The sequence below is a fragment of the Maniola jurtina genome, chromosome 11 (genome assembly GCF_905333055.1).
Source record: "Maniola jurtina chromosome 11, ilManJurt1.1, whole genome shotgun sequence".
Taxonomy (NCBI): Eukaryota; Metazoa; Arthropoda; class Insecta; order Lepidoptera; family Nymphalidae; genus Maniola; species Maniola jurtina.
In genome coordinates this window covers 1,876,718-1,898,878 of record NC_060039.1, presented here as the reverse complement: position 1 = coordinate 1,898,878, position 22,161 = coordinate 1,876,718, and the positions used below count along the sequence as shown (strand labels likewise).

Below are 22,161 nucleotides of genomic sequence, written 5' to 3'. Positions count from 1 at the left end.
CGATATTTTATACTAGCATAGCCCGGGACTTGGACTACACAAATTTCAAACCCCTATTTTACCCCCTTAGCGGTTGAATTTTCAAAAATCCTTTCTTAGCGATGTCCACGTCATACATGCCAAATTTCAGCCCGATCCGTCCATTAGTTTAAGCTGCGTGTAGGTACTTAATAGCTGATCAGTCAGCCAGTAAGTTACCTTTTCCTTTTATATAACTTATACTAGCTGATGTCCGTGACTTCGTCCGCGTGGACTACACAAATTTCAAACCTCTATTTTACCCCCTAGGGGTTGAATTTTCAAAAATCCTATCTGTATGCCCACGTCATAATAGCTATCTGCATGCCTGTTAGCCCGTTGCTGTGTGTTGATAGATCCGTCAGTGAGTCAGTTAGTCAGCTTTTCGTTTTAAGTATATTATATAGAAGAAGAAGACTATAGCATGCATAACTCAAGTTTATGAGCAGTTTCAGAAAGGTATTTCAGATGTAGGTTAGGTATATAGGCTTTTAGCCTTAGTGACGTCATGATAAAAACTGAAGTTTCAATCATTCCATCAATAGGTACATTGAAATATAAGGTAAGTAATAAACAACGCTACATGCTGTTGACAACCTTTGCCATTTTTGCATAATCACTTTACAGACCTCGACTCTACTTTCTTGTAAATTCAGTCAAACAAAACTGCAATCGACGTCTGTAAACCGTCATGTTAACCGACATTAAATGTATTTAACTTAGGTGCCTGTTAATACCAAGTCATTTATCATTTATGACGGGCAACCTAACCTTACGTTCACTGGCGGCACTTTAAACTTTATGAAGCACGGTTCACTAATCATATACCTACTTACGTGCAAATACCTCTTTGATATGTAAACATTTGATAAAATATTTCACGTGAATCGTAGTGCCCTCCAAACATACTAGTTTGGCTTTCATTTAAATACTAACCAATCAAACTCAATAAAAACTTAAACCAACAGACTCTTTACAACAAGTCGTAATAAAAAAAATTAAAAGCACGACTGCCCAAAAAAAGTCATTTCACATTTGAATATGGCGCCACATAGCCAACATACATCGGTACATGAATTCTAAAAACATTACGCTCCTTTTTTCCAGTCATGTCAAAATTGGAATATTTTACTACGTTTCTCAAAAATAATTTTATACGTAGAAACCGTAAAGGCAATTTACTGTAATGCGATCTGTTTTGGGTAATATAAAAGCACTAGCTGATGCCCGCGACTTCGTTCGCGTGGATGTAGGTTTTTTAAAATTCCCCTGGGAACTCTTTGATTTTCCGGGATATAATCCAGGGTATAATCTATCTCCATTCTAAATTTCAGCCCAATCCGTCCAGTAGTTTTTGCGTGAAGGAGTAACAAACATACACACACACACACACACATACAAACTTTCTCTTTTATAATATTAGTGTGATATCAGGCATGCAGTGAGATTAGGATGGTGAAATTAATCGGCATTCAATGATATTTTATTCAAATTGGTACCCAATTCAGTCATTTTGATGATTTCATTGCATATCCTCCCACAAATTGCCATATCTTCATGGAGGTAGAGCCATAGTCATTAGTGCTCCATTTGAAAAGTCAAAGTTGTTCAACAAAAAATAATGCCACTGTCGAATTGCCGCAGCTCAAAAAAACAGTCGTAATGCGAAAAGGAATCATCGAAACTCTGAACTGTTATTACGAGTGTATTATTTATTTTGTTTTGAAAATCTGAATGAGTATTTTTTAATTGATATTTTTATGGGGCTTTTATAGGTGTTTTATATTAAGCAAGCCCCATTTTTACGGCCCGAAATTATATCAAGCTACAGGTTAAATCTAAAGCTATAACAATAATTGAGAGAATCACTAACAAATTGGTACACTTTCATTCCCGAAATGCTTGCTCAAAGGTTTGTTTAGGTAAAATACAGTTGAAAATATTCAAGTATTCAAAATTTAGTTCACACGTTAGTGTTTCTTTCAAATTGTGATTGTGATCACATCTGAGTGATAATTCGAGTTGAATATGGAGTGTTCTGAGAAGTTGTTTATGTAGAAAATTTTTGAAAGACCTATCCAAGTATACCCCACACTATAATGGACGACAAAACGACTGGCGTTGAACTCCACTAAAATATCCTCAAAAAGTTATCCAGATTTTATTTTACCACCTTGTCCGCGTAGTAAAATCATTAATTTGATAGTAATATTATACAATATACCGGAGCAAATATGTAGATATTATTACCATGGCAAATTACTGCTTTCTAGTTCTAAATTGAATACTTGAAAAGAGCAACCGCCGAGTTTCTTGCTGGTTCTTCTCGGTAGGAACGGCATTCCGAACCAGTGGTAGATTCTTTTGACGATTCAAAAGCACTTGTAAAAGTTTAATTGAATTAAAATATTTTGAATTTTGTTTTTTTTTTTTTAAATAATATCAGAGCTAAATCGCGCACGGGTTAAATTAACGGGTATAAGGGTTCCTTGTTTACTACGGAACCCTAAAAATTATCTCGAAGTTGTAACCTTGTGTTTTTATCAAAGTTTAAGAATGTATGATTTGAATATTATTATCTTGGTGTATTCGATAGTCTCGTATATCTACATAATTATAGCTGGTTAGCTGGAAAGGCGCGTCGAATTGTAATGTACTAGCACGATACCCGGTGTGGTCGCTGCGCGCACGTACGCCGCCGGTCGACGTGAGAATATATATCCTACATTTTACACCTACTACCAACGAATCTAGCTTCGATTAGCATTAGGTTGATCGCTCACTGTCACTGGCTTTTAAAAATAGCAAAAAAAACCTCTGAAAATTAAATAAAAAATTTAAAAAATCCCCGACACGAAACCCCTCTAAAAGTAAAACAATAATAATATGGATAGGCCCCTTAAGTAGTAATATTTTTATCCAAGCGTCGTCGATTCGGGGAACCCCTTTTATTCGATACCATTAGCTATAACTGTGTAGCTATTCTTCTAGACATACACACGTCATACTTATAACACCCCTCTTTTTGGGTCGGGGGTTTAAAAGTATGCTACGTAAAACCTAGAGTTTCAGTTAGTTAGGTCCTACGTATCATATTTTTTTAGTAACATCAGTTTTTTCAAAATTCCCATGTTTTGGGAACATAATATGGGGTAAACATTAAAGAAACTTGGGACCACAACGACCTACATATATCGGCTCTTTGATCTGTGTCCTGTCCATTGCCACTTCAAGTATGCGAGCTCATTGAGCTAAGTTAGTTATTCTAAGCTAAGTATCTTCCATAAAAACTTTTTGATTTCCTGGGATAAAAATTGGCCTGTGCCCGTCTCTGGGTTGCAAGACATCTCTGTACCGAATCATCAAAACGTTAAAGGGCCTGAAAAAGTTACAGACAGACGGAAAGATCGATAGACAGGCACTTTCGCATTTAGATTACTACCAATAAGAGCTTTTCACATTTATGCAAAAGTCATAAGTGCTAATAACCGTGCCGCCGCCATTTCGTGGTCGCGATTCGCGAATACAAAATGGCCGCCCGTTTCGGTTACAGGAAACGCGTATCTGTCACCGACCGCATCGCAAGTGGCTATTGTATGATAATCGCCCGGCACCGACAAAGTTTTACTACTCACGCCATTAAACCAGCGTTTACCCCCGATTAGGGATCGTATTCAAAGCTAGGCGCAGCTGTGGGGCCTTTGAAACTGTTAGTATTAGTCCTACAATAATAGGTCATGCAAGAATCACTTAAATAGACCAACGATGAAATTTGTAGTAGTTGTTATAATAATTGATCTATGCAAGAGTAAACTATGGATGCTCTCTGTTTGTTAGCTTTTCGCTTAAATAAAATATCTCACTAAAGTGCAAAAGACTCTATACACTTACAAAATCTGATAAAAAAAGTTTCGCTTCAACTATATTTTGTTTACAGCGGAACTTTTGTAATTTAGACGATTTATTTATCCTTATCTGAAAAAAAAAATATAGGTTATAGGGTACATAAGCATAACTATTTTAATACCATCCTCGTGGCATTTTTTATCATTGTACATACCTACACTTTTATTTTTTATTTATTTTTTCTCTATCAAAAGAGCTTAGGAGCTCCTTGGGGGCGCTATGGTAGTTTTAGATGTTAACAATTACCAAATTCAACAAATATTCATAACAGAAGGCGATAACGCTCTTTTGGTGGCTTAATCCTAATTCTCGTCCACATAACATTATTCCCTTATTTGCGAGGGAATATGGATATTATTGTTATTATAGTCGGTCGTGACGGGTACGATTATTGGCGGGTAAGTCGTAACGACTGTACGTGATATCTCGTTACGGTATAACTGGTAACCTGTGAACAGGTATTGATTGGGACAACTACCAGATACAACTCAGACCTGGTTCACATAAAGTCGAACCGACAGTTTTGTCGTAGACTGACTTTCAGCTCTTAAGCTTCATTTACGCCTTGGGTAATACTTAGATTTGGTTCACATAAAGTCGATCCGATAATTTTGTGGTAGGCTGGCTTTCAGCTCTTAAAGTTCATTTACGCCTTAATTAGGACAACAGACTACGAAGTACAACTCAGAATGACCTGGTTCACATAATGTTTAACCGACAGTTTAGTCTACCGAAGTTTAAGTGGTGATAGCCTAGTGGTTAAGACGTCGGCCTTCTAGTCGGGGGGTTCGTAGTTCGATCCCGGAACCACTAGCCTTTCAGAACTATGTGCGTTTTAAGCATTTATGTATCAGTTGCTTTAGTGAGGGATCGTTTCGTGAGAAAATGCATGCCTGAGAATTCTATATAATGGTCTGTGGAGTCTGCCAAGCATAGTGGCCAGCGTGGTAGACTATGGCCAAACCTTTCGCATTTTCTGAGAAGAAACCCGTGCTCAGTAGTGAGCCAGCGATGGGTTGATGATGATGATGATGATCCGTTCCGACAGAAATCGTGGCGACAGAACTTCTTAATATTGTCGTCGCCGATAGTTTTATCGGATCCCACGTATCTACTGAAATGTTATAATCACGGGACGATAAAAACAGATGTCGGTCGGACCTAATGTGAACCTGGAACCAACACTAATCTCTTTCACGGTCAAGAGTAACTACTTACTGCATGCATGTAGCCTTAGATTCTTCGGCTGTTATTATAACTGTAATAGTCTTGTAATAGAACTTATAATAAACTGTAATAGTCAGGTATGGGGTGAAATTGAAACTAATTGGCGAGCGACGAGTAATCAATTAGATATCTATTAAACCTTCGATTTTTTTTCTGTGGTTAAAAATAAAAATAACCACCTTTAGTCAGTTAAAATCCCATATACTTATAAAAAAAATATTTCTGCCTATGTCCGTTATAGACTTTGGAGTTCACATCCAACCGATGTGAACCCCAAACCGGTTTCATTGGAAAGGCAATAATGCGAAGATGGTTGTGGACAAAAAAAACAATGCCATCTCGACCTGTCGCGTACTATAGTAGCACAAACCAGGTATCTGCTGATAAAATCTAAATTAATCGTAAACCTAGAGCCTTTCCTTTCAGCAAAGGTTGCCTGGTAGAGATTGCTAATAGCAATAAGGCCGCCTTTGCACACAATTGTTTTTTCTGTTTTCTTCTTTCTGTGTTGTGTTCCTTTACATGTGTTTTTTTGTTAATAAAGTGTTCTATCTATCTATCTAGATAGATTTGTTATGATACTATAAGCCATCTATCAATCTGCTAGCTATTTTACCTTAGAAGGTCATTTCTTTATAGGGGACGTATACCTACCTATCTTATATACCGACATACTAGTATTATGGTGATGTCTAGACTCACTCTGCCTCCCCACTCGCGCCCATGCGTGGTCGTCAATTTGATTTGCAGATGTATGTGTCCGGTGCAAGTGATCAACTTTGAGCGATAAATGCTGGGATTGACTTAGTTTTAGTAAAGTAGGATTAGTTGCACGAAAAATAAGTGTGATGCATTAAAAAAAAAAATTATTAAGTAAATGCCCACCATTTTAGCTCTATCTATCAGTTGGAAAAGTACCGTTAGCAAGGGAAGAGGACGATAACTTTGGTTTTATTATGAAGACTGGTAAGTGGTAATACAAGTGTAAGTTAAAAATTTATAACACCCCCGACAAGTGAAGATTACAGTAACTAGAAAAGAGCTGATAACTTTCAAACGGCTGAACCAATTTTCTTGGATTATAGCTAGGAACACTCTCGATCAAGCCACCTTTTAAACAAAAAAAACTAAATTAAAATCGATTCATTAGTTTCGGAGCTACGATGCCACAGACAGATACACATGTCAAACTTATTACACCCCTCTTTTTGGGTCAGGGGTTAAAACACCCATTTTACTTATCTAGAATTACAGCTTCGTTGGTCTTGCGGCCTATACCTATCTCGGCTATTTTTGAATAAATTGTTCAAGATCTAGCCGAAGCTTGAAGGCCTATACATTCTTGAAACAATCCTTTGACCTCGAAATCAGTCGGTTTTTAACCGACTGCGGCAAAGCCAAAAGGAAGGGTTGTGATTTTAGCAGTATATGTATGTATGTATGTATGTATGTAAGTATGTATGTATGTTTGTACCCAGATTCTGTGTGTTCGACCGTAGTGTCTAAACTACTGGGCCGATTTTGACGAATGAGATGTCAATTACTGATTTGCTGTTAAAGTCTGGGTGACATAGGTTATATTTTATACGCAAAAGATTGACCTAATAGATGTTACATCAAAAAAAGTGGAGGTCTTCAAAAAAATTGCTGCGAGTGGGATGTCAAATGAAAGAAGAAAAAATTCTAAGCTCATGTACCTATGTAAATGTACAATAACATTAAATTATACCAAGCGACTGAAATAAAGTTTTACTCTAATATTTCAGCGTTTAATGATGCAGTCGGGTTTTAGTTTTCAACTTTATCTTGTAAATATTGTTAAAAATACACGCGTGAATCACATGGGCCAAGTCGCACAGATCTTTATATCGATGCCGTTGCTCTTGTACCACACACGGAGCCCTTACCCTACGCACAATACAAAGGCATAATTTCAGAGCACGCCTCCAACGAGATTAATTAGCTGCATACGATTGAAATATTTATACAGCGCGTTGTCGCACATCCGTTTTGTTTGTAAATTTCATTCAAATTATAATTTTGTGTGTTTCTTTTTGTTTGCAGGTAAGAGTTGCTACAGGGCGGTAGACTTCAACCACTTTAATCGAATACACTGGTAATCAGTACTGATTCTCTGCGCTACTAAATTTTAGAGTATTCACATCTCTTTTTTTACCAATGTAATAAGAAAAGGACAGATAAACTAAAAATTTAGGACTGGCAAACCTTGTGAGTCGTGACTTTAACTGCCAGTTGCGAGCCTATTGTTTTTTGTAGCACTCCTCTTTTTACCCCCGACCCGAAAAGAGGGGTGTTATAAGTTTGACGTGTGTACCTGTGTACGTGTGTGTCTGTCTGTGGCATCGTAGCTCCTAAACTAATGAACCGATTTTAATTTAGTTTTTTTTTTTTTGTTTGAAAGGTGGCTTGCTCGAGAGTGTTTTTAGCTATAATCCAAGAAAATCGGTTCAGCCGTTTGAAAGTTATCAGCTCTTTTCGAGTTACTGTAACCTTCACTTGTCCGGGGTGTTATAAATTTTTAATTTACACTTGTAAATTATAACAATATTAAAAAGAAAAAGATGCAGATACTCTAAATTTAGTTTAGAGAAAAGCATGAGAATCGACGTCGTCGTAGTTTGTAAGGTATGTATATTAATAGGTTCACTGTATTGAAAAACAAGAATAAGTACTTCTTTCTTTTCTAACTAAGCATATAACTATTTAAGTCTGCAGTAGGTGTTTTTTTAACCGTCGAATAGAAATAGACATTCTGCGAAAACTTCAACTCTCTACCTATTACGGTTCTTGGGATATATAGCCCGCGGATAGACAAACGGACGGACGGATAGTGGAGGCTTAGTAATATGGTCGGGCCCCTTCGTTTACGGATCCCTAAAACAATACAAGAATAATTACCTACTTAATAAAAATATAATTAGATGTACCTACAAGAGCCCGACTGACGCACAATCGTGCATTGTAGGATGGCTCGCCGCATATCAATGATTGACCTCTGCATGCAAAAATACCATTAAGAGCGTCGACTTGAGTACCACAACTACATAGTAAACAAGCCACAGGCGGGTGACTGTGCCAGCGATTGGCATACAAATCATTGGTTATACTGGTTCTACATATGTAATGTTTTATTTGTTTGGGACAGTATGGGGAAATCGTAAACATAAACCACAGTAAAGAAATCTTCAAATCCAAACGAAAGAAACCAAAGGGTTAACTTTTTGTTCTACGACTTGTTTTTGCGACTTTAAAAAGTTCTTGTTGCGATCTAACATCATTATACTTATCATTATTATCACTATCAACCAGTAGACTGTACTGTACAAGACCTAGCCGAACGCCTATACATTCTTGAAACTCTTCTTTGACCTTCTTTATTAAAGACTGACTGATTCCAAATCAGTCAGTCCAGTTTATGTCCAGCAGTAGACGTCCACTGCTGGACATACGCCTCTTGTAGGGACTCCCACGCGCCGCGGTTTTGCGCCGCCTGAATCCACCGGTTCCCTGCAACTCATTTGATGTCATCTGTCAGCTGTCACTTAAAGTGGGGTCTGCCAACGCTGCGCTTTTCGATGCAAGGTCGCCATTCTAGCATCTTGGGACCCCAACATCTATTAATTAGACTTGCAACGAATAGTATATTCGGCAGTATACCGAATACCGAATATTCGGCGAGGCCCCTGACCGAATAGCCGAATATTAGGCAAAAGTATTCGGCTGGATTTTTTTATTAAATTGGATTAAATTATGTACAGTATTAATATTTTGAACGGGCACTGCCCATTACCACTTCATTCGCAAGCCATTGAGCTATGTCCGTTACTATGGTTATATTGGTCTGCTTAATACTAATTTGATCATGTAGAGAAGCTCTAAGCATAGTTCTCTCCATCGCACGCTGAGTGACTCTGAGCTTTCTTATGAGGCCCATAATAAAATACTACTAACTCCCCTAACTAACTGACTAATACTCCCCTTTCCCCTCCAACTAAGCGTAAAGCTTGTGCCAGGAGTGGTTACGACAATAGTGCAACGGGTGAGGTTTGAACCGCCGACCTTTCGGAATTCAGTCCGCTCCTCAACTGTTGAGCTATCGAGGCTCTAAAATAAAAAATATCTCATTTAAATTACATACAGTAATTATAATTTCTTGGATTCGATTTGCTTCAACATTTTATATTAAACGGAATTTCGGGCAGTGTCAATCATTTTCTCCAAGTCACCATACCAGCGTAAAACTTTTTGACGGACACCTTTTCCTGCGCACGGAATTTTAAATCCGTTACGTCATCGTGTATGCATCATGCATTTTGATCAGTGCTTCAATGCCTGTATAAAACGGCCATTGTTCAAAAGACAATCGAATTAGTAATTTTTTAAGTAACAGGACTTAACGCCTGGAGGTGCTTGTGGTTTTAATACTATTTTTGTTTTTGATCTTGTTAAATTGTACTTAGTTTAAAAAATTAAAAAAAAAAAAATATTCACTTGACTAATAATTTTAAAATTTTTAGTTACACCGGTTCCTCTCAGTAGAATCTGCTCTAGAAAATATACCATCTACAATCTACATAATAACAGGACTTAACGCCTGGAGGTGCTTGTGGTTTTAATACTATTTTTGTTTTTGATCTTGTTAAATTGCACTTATTTTTAAATAATAAATAAATAAATAATATTCAATTGACTAATAATTTTAAAATTTTTCGTTACACTGGTTCCTCTCAGTGGAATCTGCTCTAGAAAATATACCATCTACAATCTACATAATACTATTATCTGAATCTATTACCGTATTTATTTTATTTTTCTGTGGATTCACATCAAAAATATTTAAAAAAAATTACTATAACAGAAAGAATTATTTTTTTACTAATTTGACTTAGGTATTCGCATGTTGTCATTCCGTCGAAATTGGTAACTGATTTTTCTGCCACTCCAATATAATTGTCCGATTTGTGTCCTATGAATTGAAATTTTGCCATCACGCACTGGCTTCAATGACAATAGATGATTATTATTATCATTTTGCTTCTCTGATGATGAACATGGACATTGGAACTCTCTGATGGGATATAACAGGATACCCGGACTCATTTACAAGGTGTTTGGACTTAAACGTTTTGTTTTCATGAGCAAGCTTTAAACTAGCTTTAAATTTTAAAAAGCATTAATTATACTTGTAGCTTATTACTTAAACAGACTATTTTTATCATTGACGTCTGAGCAATCTAGTTAAGTTTTACTCAATCAATATTAGTACACCCGCGATCCTACACGTACAGTATATCTACGTGAACGCTAAACGCTATACAACTAAATACATATTCAATAGAATAGCGCCGTGGAATTGCATAATTTGCCAGTTTATTGGCAACAATAGCGCTATGAGACGGGCAAGCGCATACACCGAATGGATGGGTGGCCCAAGTTATGAGACACTGATTATTTATTTTTAGTATAATGGCGAGAATTGAGAGTGCTCTAACGTGCTGTTTGACCTTATTCTACCTTCCTTTATTACAACCGCACCGTACGCCACCTGCACCGTAAGCAATTTTGCCTTCAACACTTGGGTGCTTGTGGACTTCGACCGCCCGTTGTGCCAGGCCCTTATTTCCACGCACATGCAGTGGAAATAACCTTCGTGTTGTTCCCACTGGATTACAACATGGAGTTATTCGATCTTTTGAAGGTAATATTATAGCTAGTGAGGACAAAAGGAAGCCGGAAAGGCATTCTGTACTCTAGCATTGCGTATAAGAAACGAGAAAGCAAATCGCTTTGTACGAGTCCATAGAATTTCGGCTATGTAGGAGTAAGTTAAAACTTAGAAATAAAAAAAGTAATTCACGAGTCAGGTAGAGTTTTTTTTTTATTATTTTTTTTAACGTTTTTTGGATTCTATATCCCTGAAATAAAACATTTTCATTTCGTTTCATGAAATGAATTTCTGTCTAGTATACTGTAATTTCTAATCTAAATAGTTTTATTTTCCAACTTGTTTAATTGTCTTTGTATGCTATCTTTATATCTCTTATCTTTTTATCTTTTTTTATTTCTTTTATGTTTGTATTATAGCTATCTTTGTAAAACCCGCAGTAGGTACCTATTTTATTTAAAAACGCTATTTTTTATACCTTGAACCCGATATCTTGAATTTATTATCATAATGAACCGTGTAGACTTGTATAATATTTTAGGACATATCGCGACACATCCGAGTAGGCAGGTATTGTATAAGTTCGTTAATTCCATTCGTTTATGTACATATAAATTGGCATTATTTACGATAAATTAGGTGTCGATTGACTCAATGGGATGTTAAATGACGATTAGAATTAAATATGATTATAAGTATAATGATTAAATCGCAAAAACGACATATTTTGTGTGCGATTAAATAACAAAAAAAACATGAGAATAAAGTAGTCAGTCCATAGTTTATTTTAGTAGATTAGTACCTATTTTTTTATAAATTATGGGTATATACCTATGTAACATAGTCAGCGATATCTCGGATTTCGGTTTATTATGTCATCACTGACAACATGATCTGTTCGAAGACTTTGGTCTGAGGAATTTTGGACGAGATCTCTAGGTGGGCAGACGACATCAAACGACACGCAGAGAGCCACTGGATTCAGGTGGTGCACGACCGTGGCGAGTGGAAGGTCCTATAGAAGAGACCTATTTCCAGAAGTGGACGTCTATCTTTTTTTTTCTCTATATCTCTTCCATCTGTGATCAGTCCTTGGACAATAAACGAATTTGAGGTTCATAATTTTTTTAATACGGACGTCTATCTGTTGTCGATGATGATGATGGGGTCCTGTAATTCCCTAGTGGAACTTAGAGATACAGGCTGTAGTAATTGTTTTCCATGCCTTGCCATAATTGGGATGATGCCTAGTATGTCTAAAATAAGCAATTTATTAGGATGGACTTCCGAAATTCGTAAAATCCACGTCCGATGTTAGTTTTAAGTTTGCTTACTACTTTAAATTATCGATTTAAGCGATTTAACTAAAAAAGTACGTCCAATTATGTCAAATGTCTATGACGTCACATCTGTGAATTTCATACAAGCTCCCTTACTAAGCGAGCGTTTTGACGTTTGATAAAAAGACACTGATTTTACTAGTCATCATCCCTATTTTGCAAGAGTCCCACTCTTTTAAGCCTTGCTTCAATGGACCTCCTCCAGGTGATGGTTGGTCGACCAGGATCAGGATAATGACGATGATACTAATTATATAATAACTTGGTCTGTAACAAGCTTTATTCAGCTTTAAAACGGCTTTGAAATCGGTAGTATGCGCGGAAACAGTAACTTACTTCAGAGGCTAATAAACGGCTGTATCTCTGACCCTTGGGACCCGGCCGCTATGACATTAGCGACAGTGAAAGCGCCTTGTTATTGAATTGTAGCGTAGTTGATAGTGTTCCCACACCTCAGAAAGGGTTTATTCTATCATAACTAGCTGGTAAAGTACGTAGTGCAGCCAGAAGGGAACGAAACGTATGAATTTCATATTTTTTGGGTCATTTTCGTACGTTCGTATCTTATTTTCGTACCTTTTTCAAACAGACAGACAAACAGAGGTACCTCAGAGGCTAATAAACGGCTGTATATCTGACCCTTGGGACCCGGCCGCTATGACATTAGCGACAGTGAAAGCGCCTTGTAATTGAATTGTAGCGTAGTTGATAGTGTTCCCACACCTCAGATAGGGCGTAAGCTATATACTTACTGCATATAAACTTTGTAAGTATGGTTAACATTGACTTATTGATATTTCAATCGCCCTCCGGCTTCCATTTTCCCTGCCAGTTACAATGTTAGGGCATTTAAAAGAAGAGTGAATAGGCATCTTCTAGGCAGGCGTGTTCCACCTTAGCCTGCATGATCACATAATTTGCAGTCAAGCTCATGCCTATGGTCGGATTAGACACGCCGAAGAGTTGCAAAATAACTAAGAGACGAATATTTACTGCTTTCATTGTTAGTTTCAATTATTTAGTACTAAAAATGTAGCTTTTGCCTCTCATGCGGCAGTCTGCGCTGAGCTTTAGATTCAGTGAAAGCTAGGGTCATACAGGAAGCGCGTGCGATGTCTAGGCACGCAGTGTGGCTCTCTAAACTACACAGGCGATTATTATAAATCATCTTGAGAAAGTGATTTTACTGTAATGATTCTTGTTAGTTTCGACTTGTATTATATAACGCACACTGAAAAGTGAAAATGCGCCTCGCTTGCTAGAAACTCTTTGTGGGATAAGGTTCGGTAGCATTGGGTGCGTCGAAAAAATACCTAATTACAGGCGGTGCATTTATTTCAAACTAGATGACGAACGCCCGCAATTCAATTATTCATTCATTCACATTTTTCTCAGTGTTTTAGTTTTCTAAAAATGCTAAATAGTCACTGACAGACTCTAGCAAGAAATACGATTTAAGTAAACAAGTGTAAATTAAAAATTTATAACACCCCCGACAAGTGAAGGTTACAGTAACTAGAAAAAAGCTGATAACTTTCAAACGGCTGAACCGATTTTATTGGATGATAGCTAAGAACACTCTCGATCAAGCCACCTTTCAAACAAAAAAAACTAAATTAAAATCGATTCATTCGCTTAGGTGCTACGATGCCACAGACAGATACACAGATACACAGACACACAGATACACAGATACACATGTCAAACTTATAACACCCCTCTTTTTCGGTCGGGGGTTAAAAAATCTAGGTAATCCTTGGAATGGCATGAACAGTGTCATTTAATAGACTTTTAAGAAACACGTCCTGGAAACTTAACAATGATCTTGGCCTTTCAGGCTAAAAGTGGCGCAGTGGTAAGCGCAATGGTCTTATTAGTGGAAGGTTTTCTAAATCCTTAGTCTGGTCTGTTGGGAGGCTTCGGCCGTGGCTAGTTACCACCCTACCGACAAAGCCGTGCCGCCATTCCGTGTCCCGGTGCGATGCCGTATAGAAACCAAAGGAGCATGGGTTAAAAAAAACTGCCATACCCTTCACAGGTTAGCCCACTTCCATCTTAGACTGACCTATCACTTACCACCAGGTGAGATTGCAGTCAAGAGCTAACTTGTGTAAGAATAAAAAAAAGTCTATTTTATTTTATTTATTTTATTTATTTTATTTATTTTATTTATTTTATTTATTTATTATTTTACGGTACGCCCACAGCATGTTCACAAAACACTTAAAAATACAATAGTATAGTCTTATTCAGTGTGACACACCACTTACGGGCACACACAACTCATGCAGGTAACACAATATTGTAATATACATGACCGATCGCATAATATTAGTACATAATAAATTTGGAAAAGTTATATAGCTCCGAAGGATAATAAAACAAAAATAAGATAATATTAACAAATATTACCTTAAAATAATGACTGAATTTACTTATTTCTAAATATTTGTTATAAGTTTTTAATTATTAACTACGCAATTAAATGTGATTGAAATAACTACAAAATTAGGAACTGGCTGATTAATTTCTCAAAACAGAGACAGCCGCCTAATGTCCTATGTACTTAGCCTAAACTTTAGTTATGAAATGTGCTAAGTGTAGGTATGTTAGCATCTCGCAATAACGTTGCAGGTATCAGCGAGAGGTGTGTTCAGTTATCTATTCAACTTTGTAAAGGTTAACGATGAAAGTGCGTACTTACCTATTTATAAGGACTATCTATTCTATTAACAGGGAACTCTACGTCACTTACTCCATACAATCGTAGTCCCAATTTCATTTGAATATTAAGCAACCAAAGTCCATGAAATTTTGCAGACATATTCTAGAAAGTAATATCTGTGCCTGTGGTATTTTAGATTTTTCTAAAAATATGTAGTTTTAAAATTACAGGGGCTCAAAGATTTGTATGTGAATTTTTAAGACCGCGTAATTTTGAAACCGAATATTTTAACAGAAATCTGGAAAACATCAGGCATATAGATATTAGTTACTAGAATATGTCTGCAAAATTTCATGGCCTTTGGTTGCTTAATATTCAAATGAAATTGGAACTACGTTTGTATGGAGCGAGTGACGGAGAGACCCCTCTTAAGTACTTAAATAAACAAAAAACAACTAGGTATGTGATATTTTTATTGTAATCATTCATTCCTACCTATATATATTCTTTATTTAGCATTTCACATGTAAGTAGGTATGAATTATCCACAAAATTTAAAAAAAAACGACTCAAAAATCAATTTCTTACCGTTTCTGACTAAAACTAAAAAATCTAGATATAAAAATTGTGTCCTAAATGAGAAGGGCAAATAAAGAAAAAAATCCAAAATCACATTTTGAAACATTAAATTATTATATAATTTATAGTTTCCAAAAAAAAAAAAATCCAAAAGTCCCAAAGTTTCACTTACGGGTTTGTATGTCCAGTGACAAATTTTATTTACTTACTAGCCGATGCCCGCGACTTCGCCCGCGTGGATTTAGGTTTTCGAAATCCCGTGGGAACTCTTTGATTTTCCGGGATAAAAAGTAGCCTATGTGCTAATCCAGGATATTATTATCTATCTCCATTCCAAATTTCAGCCAAATCCGTCCAATAGTTTTTGCGTAAAGGAGTAACAAACATACACACACACACACACACACACACACATACACACAAACTTTCGCCTTTATAATATTAGTGTGAAATGAAATTGCAAAGAGAATACGAACACTACTCACGTAAAATAATCATGGCTGATACGTGCTACTCGTAAATGCGTAAACCAAGGGTCTAACTATAGCCAAGTGCAAGCCTGCAACTGAAAAAAGTCCTTGTGAAAACAAATCGTTTTCTGTATCAATTACAACCCCATAAAATAATACCGTATAAAGCAACTAAAGATATACTCCACCAATGCACTCACGACGTAACTCCAATTCTTTCACAACAGATTGAAAAAAAAAATATATCTAATCCAAGTAATGGGGCATTAATACCGGTAATAGAATAATTTACATTCGAAACCGTTAGAATTCCGACCACGTTCCCCTATCAAACTTATCTCTAACACGACGTATCTTGGACATCGGGACAGAAAAATAAATCTATCCCACTAAGAAAAACTCGAGAGCGAGTCGGCTTTGTATAGCAATGGTTCCGTAAGCTCTAGTTTTCTAGAACAGCGGGGCCGTCATGATGCGGCTGTGATGTTACTTCTAAAGATGTCACCGAAAGGTTGTCTATTGAAACAAAATGGCGTAGTATTTTAGAAAAAGAAATGACTGTGCCACTTATGATATGATGACTTTGTTAGTATTTTTTTGATACTGTGACATTAGTGTTAAAAAACGCTATCCTAAGAAGCCAGATCCAGGCAGGCAGATAGATTTGTTCATTTATTGCATGATCGTAAGACCTTCAGGGAGAGTCAGCCCCGCGTAATTTTTTTTCTCTAAGTTCTAGTTCTTGAGGTAGTGGTGCTGTCATAATTATACTAGGTGGATAGACGACCACAAACGAGTCGAGTGGAGCCACTGGATTACCTTTTCTTTTTTTTTGTTATGGGTTGTGTTGTGACTTATATCACCTGAAATAAAAATTATCTATTTACTAGCCGATGCCCGCGACTTCGCCCGCGTGGATTTAGGTTTTTTGAAATCCCGTGGGAACTCTTTGATTTTCCGGGATAAAAAGTAGCCTATGTGCTAATCCAGGATATTATCTATCTCCATTCTAAATTTCAGCCAAATCCGTCCAGTAGTTTTTGCGTGAAGGAGTAACAAACATACACACACACACACACACACACACACACACACACACACATACAAACTTTCGCCTTTATAATATTAGTGTGATTTATTATTATTTATTATCGCGAGTGGAGGTCCCAACAAGATACCTATGACTAACAGTAGACGTCTATCGGTTGAGGGTGATGATGACGAAAGTTTAATTATTTATTTTCTGAAGACTCAAGATCTATTGCAACTATTCGATTATTCCAGCTTTGTGATTGATGCACGGATCTCTGAAAAGTGAGGCACTTTAACAACTATCTATTGAATAGGGTGTTATAAAAACATGTCGTAGACTTAGCCACGTACATATTCGCGGAAGGTTTTGCCTTTTGGGGCGCATGGAAAAACATATGTTGCCAGCGGTTGGCATTGTGAAGCGACACGTCTGTTTATTGGCCTCCAACTGTTACAATTAGTTGGGAATGACTGAGGCTGGCCAAGACAAGTTGGACGTTTGCCTGATGGGAATTCTTCACACGTACCAGTAGCTCCTAAGTACACTTATCAACTTAGTGTAAATGGTACAATAAAATAGCTAGGTAGCCAATGATATTATTGTAAAAAGAGAAAGATACGTTACTTACATACCTACGTGTCTGAACTTAACAGGGCTCTCTCCGTCACTTACTCCATACAATCGTAGTTCCCATTTCATTTGAATATTAAGCAACCAAAGTCCATGAAATTTTGCAGACATAGTCTAGAAACTAATATCTGTGTCTGTGGTGTTTTAGATTTTTCTAAAAATATGTAGTTTTAAAATTACAGGGGCTCAAAGATTTGTATTTTTCTTTAAAAAAAGGCCCAACTTTGTACTCGTTTTTCTAGACAACGAAGCAATTTAATGAAATTTGGAAAAACCACAGACATAGAAAATTTAATGAATATTATGTAGTAAAAAAATTATCGTTATATATTTTATATTGTTATAATTATGTGGGAACTACGAAAACCAGAAATTACACCCAGAAATCTTGAAAATTTCGTGCTGTCTCGATTTGTGCAAGCGGGGTGGTGAAGTGCGGGGGACGACACGTGAAACTGACAGAAACTGACAGTCTAAACACACGGGCCACATTTAGACTGCACCCAACTCCAAACTTGTCGATAGGTCTAACTAAATACACTGGTACATTTCAACTTGCGTTAGACGTATGCTTTACCTACTCAGACGTTGCCTGTAGATAAAAATATGTCTCATATTTGCTGGCAATAGCGCATGCATCAAACCCTGCAAGTTGCAACTCTCTTGCAACCTATTCCTCACGCAATACGCACAGCTTTAATATTATAATTTTTGACAATGTATACTATATGTAATGCCATATCACAGGTCACTCTCTGATTTATTGCTAACAATTTACTTCCAAATGCAAAGAAATCTAAGTGTGTTCAATTCACACTGCCCAATACCAGGACCTTAAATGACATAAATTCATTGATAAATAATCATATGTTGAAAATAAAGGAGAACCCCGTGTTTCTCGGTATAATGTTAGATGCAAAGCTTCTATGGAACACCCACATATCAACACTTGATGGTAAACTCAGCTCTGCTGCTTACACTGTTAGAAAAATTCGACAGGTACTGACGTGGAAACTGCAAAAATTGTATATTTTGCCTATTTTCACTGTATTATGTCTTACGGACTCTTGCTATGAGATAAAGCGGTAGATATTGAGAAAAAAATGTATTACAGAAAAGGACAGGACGTGCAATTTATAATTTAAAACCGCGCGCTGCCATACAATAAAAATATAAGGAAATAAGTACCTTATCTATTATCTTATAGTAGCTTCTAAATATATTTACAACTAGCTAATGCCCGCAGCTTCGCTCGCGTGGATTTAAGTTTTTAAAAATCCCGATCCTTTCATTTCCCAGAACAAAAGTTGCCTCTCCGTAATAGCCCGTCCCCGGGATGCAACTTGTTTCTGTATCACGTAAGAATATTTAAACGGATGATCCTTTTCAAATCCCGAGGGATCACCAGGATTTAGGAATGCAATTTCTTACAGCATCAGGGTTGAGGTCAACGACAAAGTGTTTACTTGGTATAGATACCTTCAATATCAATTAATAATCGACACTTTTTAAATCCCATTAGCTTTAGTAGTCAGGTCCCCTGCAACATCAGGATTGAGGAGTTGGAATCCAAATTTTTTATTGAACAATGTCGCAAACTTTCTTTATCGATTAAAAAAACTACCCAAAATTACGGAGTTAGGTTACCTGCCAAATTTCATGGTTTTGAGTCAACGGGAAGTACCCTAGAGGTTTTCTTGACACACACGACAGACAGAGAGATAGACAACAAAGTGATCCTATAAGAGTTCCGTTTTTCATTTTGAGGTACGAAACCCTAGAAAACGTAGGAACGGCATTCCGAACCAGTGGTAAATTTTTCTGACCATCCAAAAACACTTTGAAGTTTACCTAAAAGTTTACAGGAATAAAAATTTATCATTGTATTCCATTCCATTTCATTCTATTCCATTCTGTTCAAAGATAAATAGATAATAAAAATATTTGTCACCGAAACAATAATTTACGATACATCAACCAATATCAATTTTACTGATGACAATCTGACTATTACCAAAGTGAACGACTACTATAATACCTATTATATACGACTAACATAATATGTATTATAAATTGTGTGCCGTTTGCATTCTCACTAGGTTCTCATTAAGTTTGTTTTATTTGGTTAAACTTTCTGGCATTTATATTGTTATGACGTTTAATTGGCAAACAGTCTGTTTATTGGCTGAAACTCAAAAATTCAGCCAATCACAACAAAGAAAATATTGTAATAATGATTGATACAGCTTTCTGTAATTGAAAACAAAATATTTGACATTAACTTGAATGTGACAGTGTTTTCCGAATAGGGTTGCCAGAGGCCCCGTATTTTACTGGTTACCCCGTATTTCAGGATACAGAAACCTGTAATTATGAAAATAAAATACGGGGCAAATAAAACTAAATATTTTTAGGGTTCCGTAACTCAAAAGCAAAAAAGAACTCTTATAGGATCACTTCGTTGTCTGTCAGTCTGTCAGTCTTTCCGTCTGTCCATCTGTCCATCTGTCCTTCTATCCGTCTGTCATGTGTTCATGAACAAATATTAGTATTTTCAATTTTCAAAGTAAGATAACTACATATATCAAGTGGGTTATCATATGAAAGGGCTTTACCTGTTCATTCTAAAACAGATTTTTATTTATTTTTTATGCATATTTTTTTAATGCAGAACAGTTTTTGATTTCTCGAGTAAAATGTCGGAAAAATACCCGAATATGGAACCCTCGGTGCGTGGGTCTGACTCGCACTTGGCCGGTTTTTTACAAATTCAGCAGGAGCTGGCTGGCGAAATCAAACACTGACGTTATGTCCAGTAGAAAGAATATTTTCCTTTTGCGGCAATGCGTAGCCGAAACCCACTCGATATTGATCATGGTCGTAGCCAAGGCGGCGGGGCTTGGTTTGAGGATGTAAGCCTTTTTTTATACAAGTTAGCCCGTGACTTTAATCTTTTCTAGTGGTAAGTGATGATGCAGTCTAATTTCTTGGCCGTTAGGGCCATACTAATCATATAACTAGCCATGACCGAAGCCTCCCACCAGACCAGAAATTTTGAAATGGCGACTGCGCCTGGGAAGCCGTCAAAAACCTAAGCCTAAAATAATACTTACACTATTTCTTGCATTTGCTTATCAATTTTTTTTGGAAATATATCAAACATTTCGCGCTCACTTCACTCGCGCTTTGAATTTCTATTACTTGGTGTAAACCCCGTAATTTCGTTTGCATGAATTTAGATTTTTAAAAATTCCGTGGGGGATTTTCCGGGCTAAAAAGCCGCCTAAAAAAAAATGTCTGGGATGCAAGTTACCTCTGAATAGTAAGTACCAAAATTTTGGTAAAGAAGATTGGCCGTGAAAGGGTAACAAATAGATAGGCAAATAGATATACTGTCGTATTCGTAATATTAGTATGGATAGGAAGCTTTAAAAATAAAATCTTGCTATGGCTACACTCGTTTCCCTTTCACTTTAATTTTTTCTGTATTGAACCAAAAACACTTACGCTCACTGCGCTCGCGCTTTTTTATTGTTGTATTTTATCTCACTGTCAAATTGAAAGGCGAAATTCCACTAACCAGGTAATTAGCCCATAAAGTTGAGCGAATGTTTTTTTCCTCATGACAGGATTCAGTTCCGGCCCTGATAAAACCTCTCCCGCAATCGATTCCTGGCTACGGCCATAGTATTGATACTGTGAAGGTGGTAAAGGTGGGAAGGTGGGAAAGTGGTGTTAAATTACAAATTAAATGTAATTTTAAGTTGAAATGAAAAGATTGTATGCATGAAATGTATAACATTTTGCTTTACAACACTAAGAGTTTTTAAAAGCTATTTAAATAAATAAATCTTTTATTTAAAACCACATTGCAAACACAGTTCACCAATCAAGACACGGCAACATACAGAGAAAAAATACAAAACTTACAAATAAACTGAAATATCTAAATAGGCTTTCCATGCATTTCAGAGAGAACCACCGCCTATTTCTTCAAATACTTCAAATTTTCAAATTTCTTCAAATCTAAACCCCGTATTTTTGATGGTGGTAGCCTGTAAATCAAAAAGAGCCAGGTGGCAACCCTACTTCGACCTAGACAGAATGAAAAATTGTTTTCATTACTTGGTATGCCTACTGCCATAGTGTGACAGAAAGTGTGACGGTAGTTGTGACCTCTGATTGGCCGACTCTCTTTCACTATTTGCTAAAATTGATGATTGCAACAACTATTTTTTCTTTTTTGTAATCGAAAACAGAACACGGACGTCATACAGGTTGACTAATTGCAATCATTTCTGACCGGCTAACATTGTTCCGCTAGTGGCTCAAACTCACTGTCGCAGCAAGAACATGGTAAATTCAGCCAATCACAGCAATTTGAAATTTGGTTATCACAAATGTACCGATCTAGGAACCGAGAATGCACGAACCAGGGCAGATAGAGATAAGAACAATAATATCATTCGTAGGAAATCGACGGGGGATCGTTGGCAAGGATAGCCTTAAAGTGCATAAACTACGACACTTGGGTCACAATTTGTAAAGCGCTATCTTTTCTACTCTCGTGCGTTTTGTATCCTCTATCTTACTCATCACCGAGCATG

General features: G+C 36.7%; 1 protein-coding gene and 1 long non-coding RNA gene across 2 annotated transcripts in view; both read left to right on the top strand.

The window, feature by feature from the left end:
* The window catches only part of LOC123869774 (protein dachsous), a 371,978-nt gene that overhangs the window by 212,156 nt on the left and 137,661 nt on the right, over window positions 1-22,161 (top strand). The window lies entirely within an intron of this gene.
* On the top strand, window positions 3,087-22,150 carry LOC123869780. The gene is made up of 3 exons (XR_006796957.1): window positions 3,087-3,098; window positions 13,678-13,682; window positions 22,058-22,150. It is a non-coding gene; the product is annotated as an uncharacterized LOC123869780 (long non-coding RNA).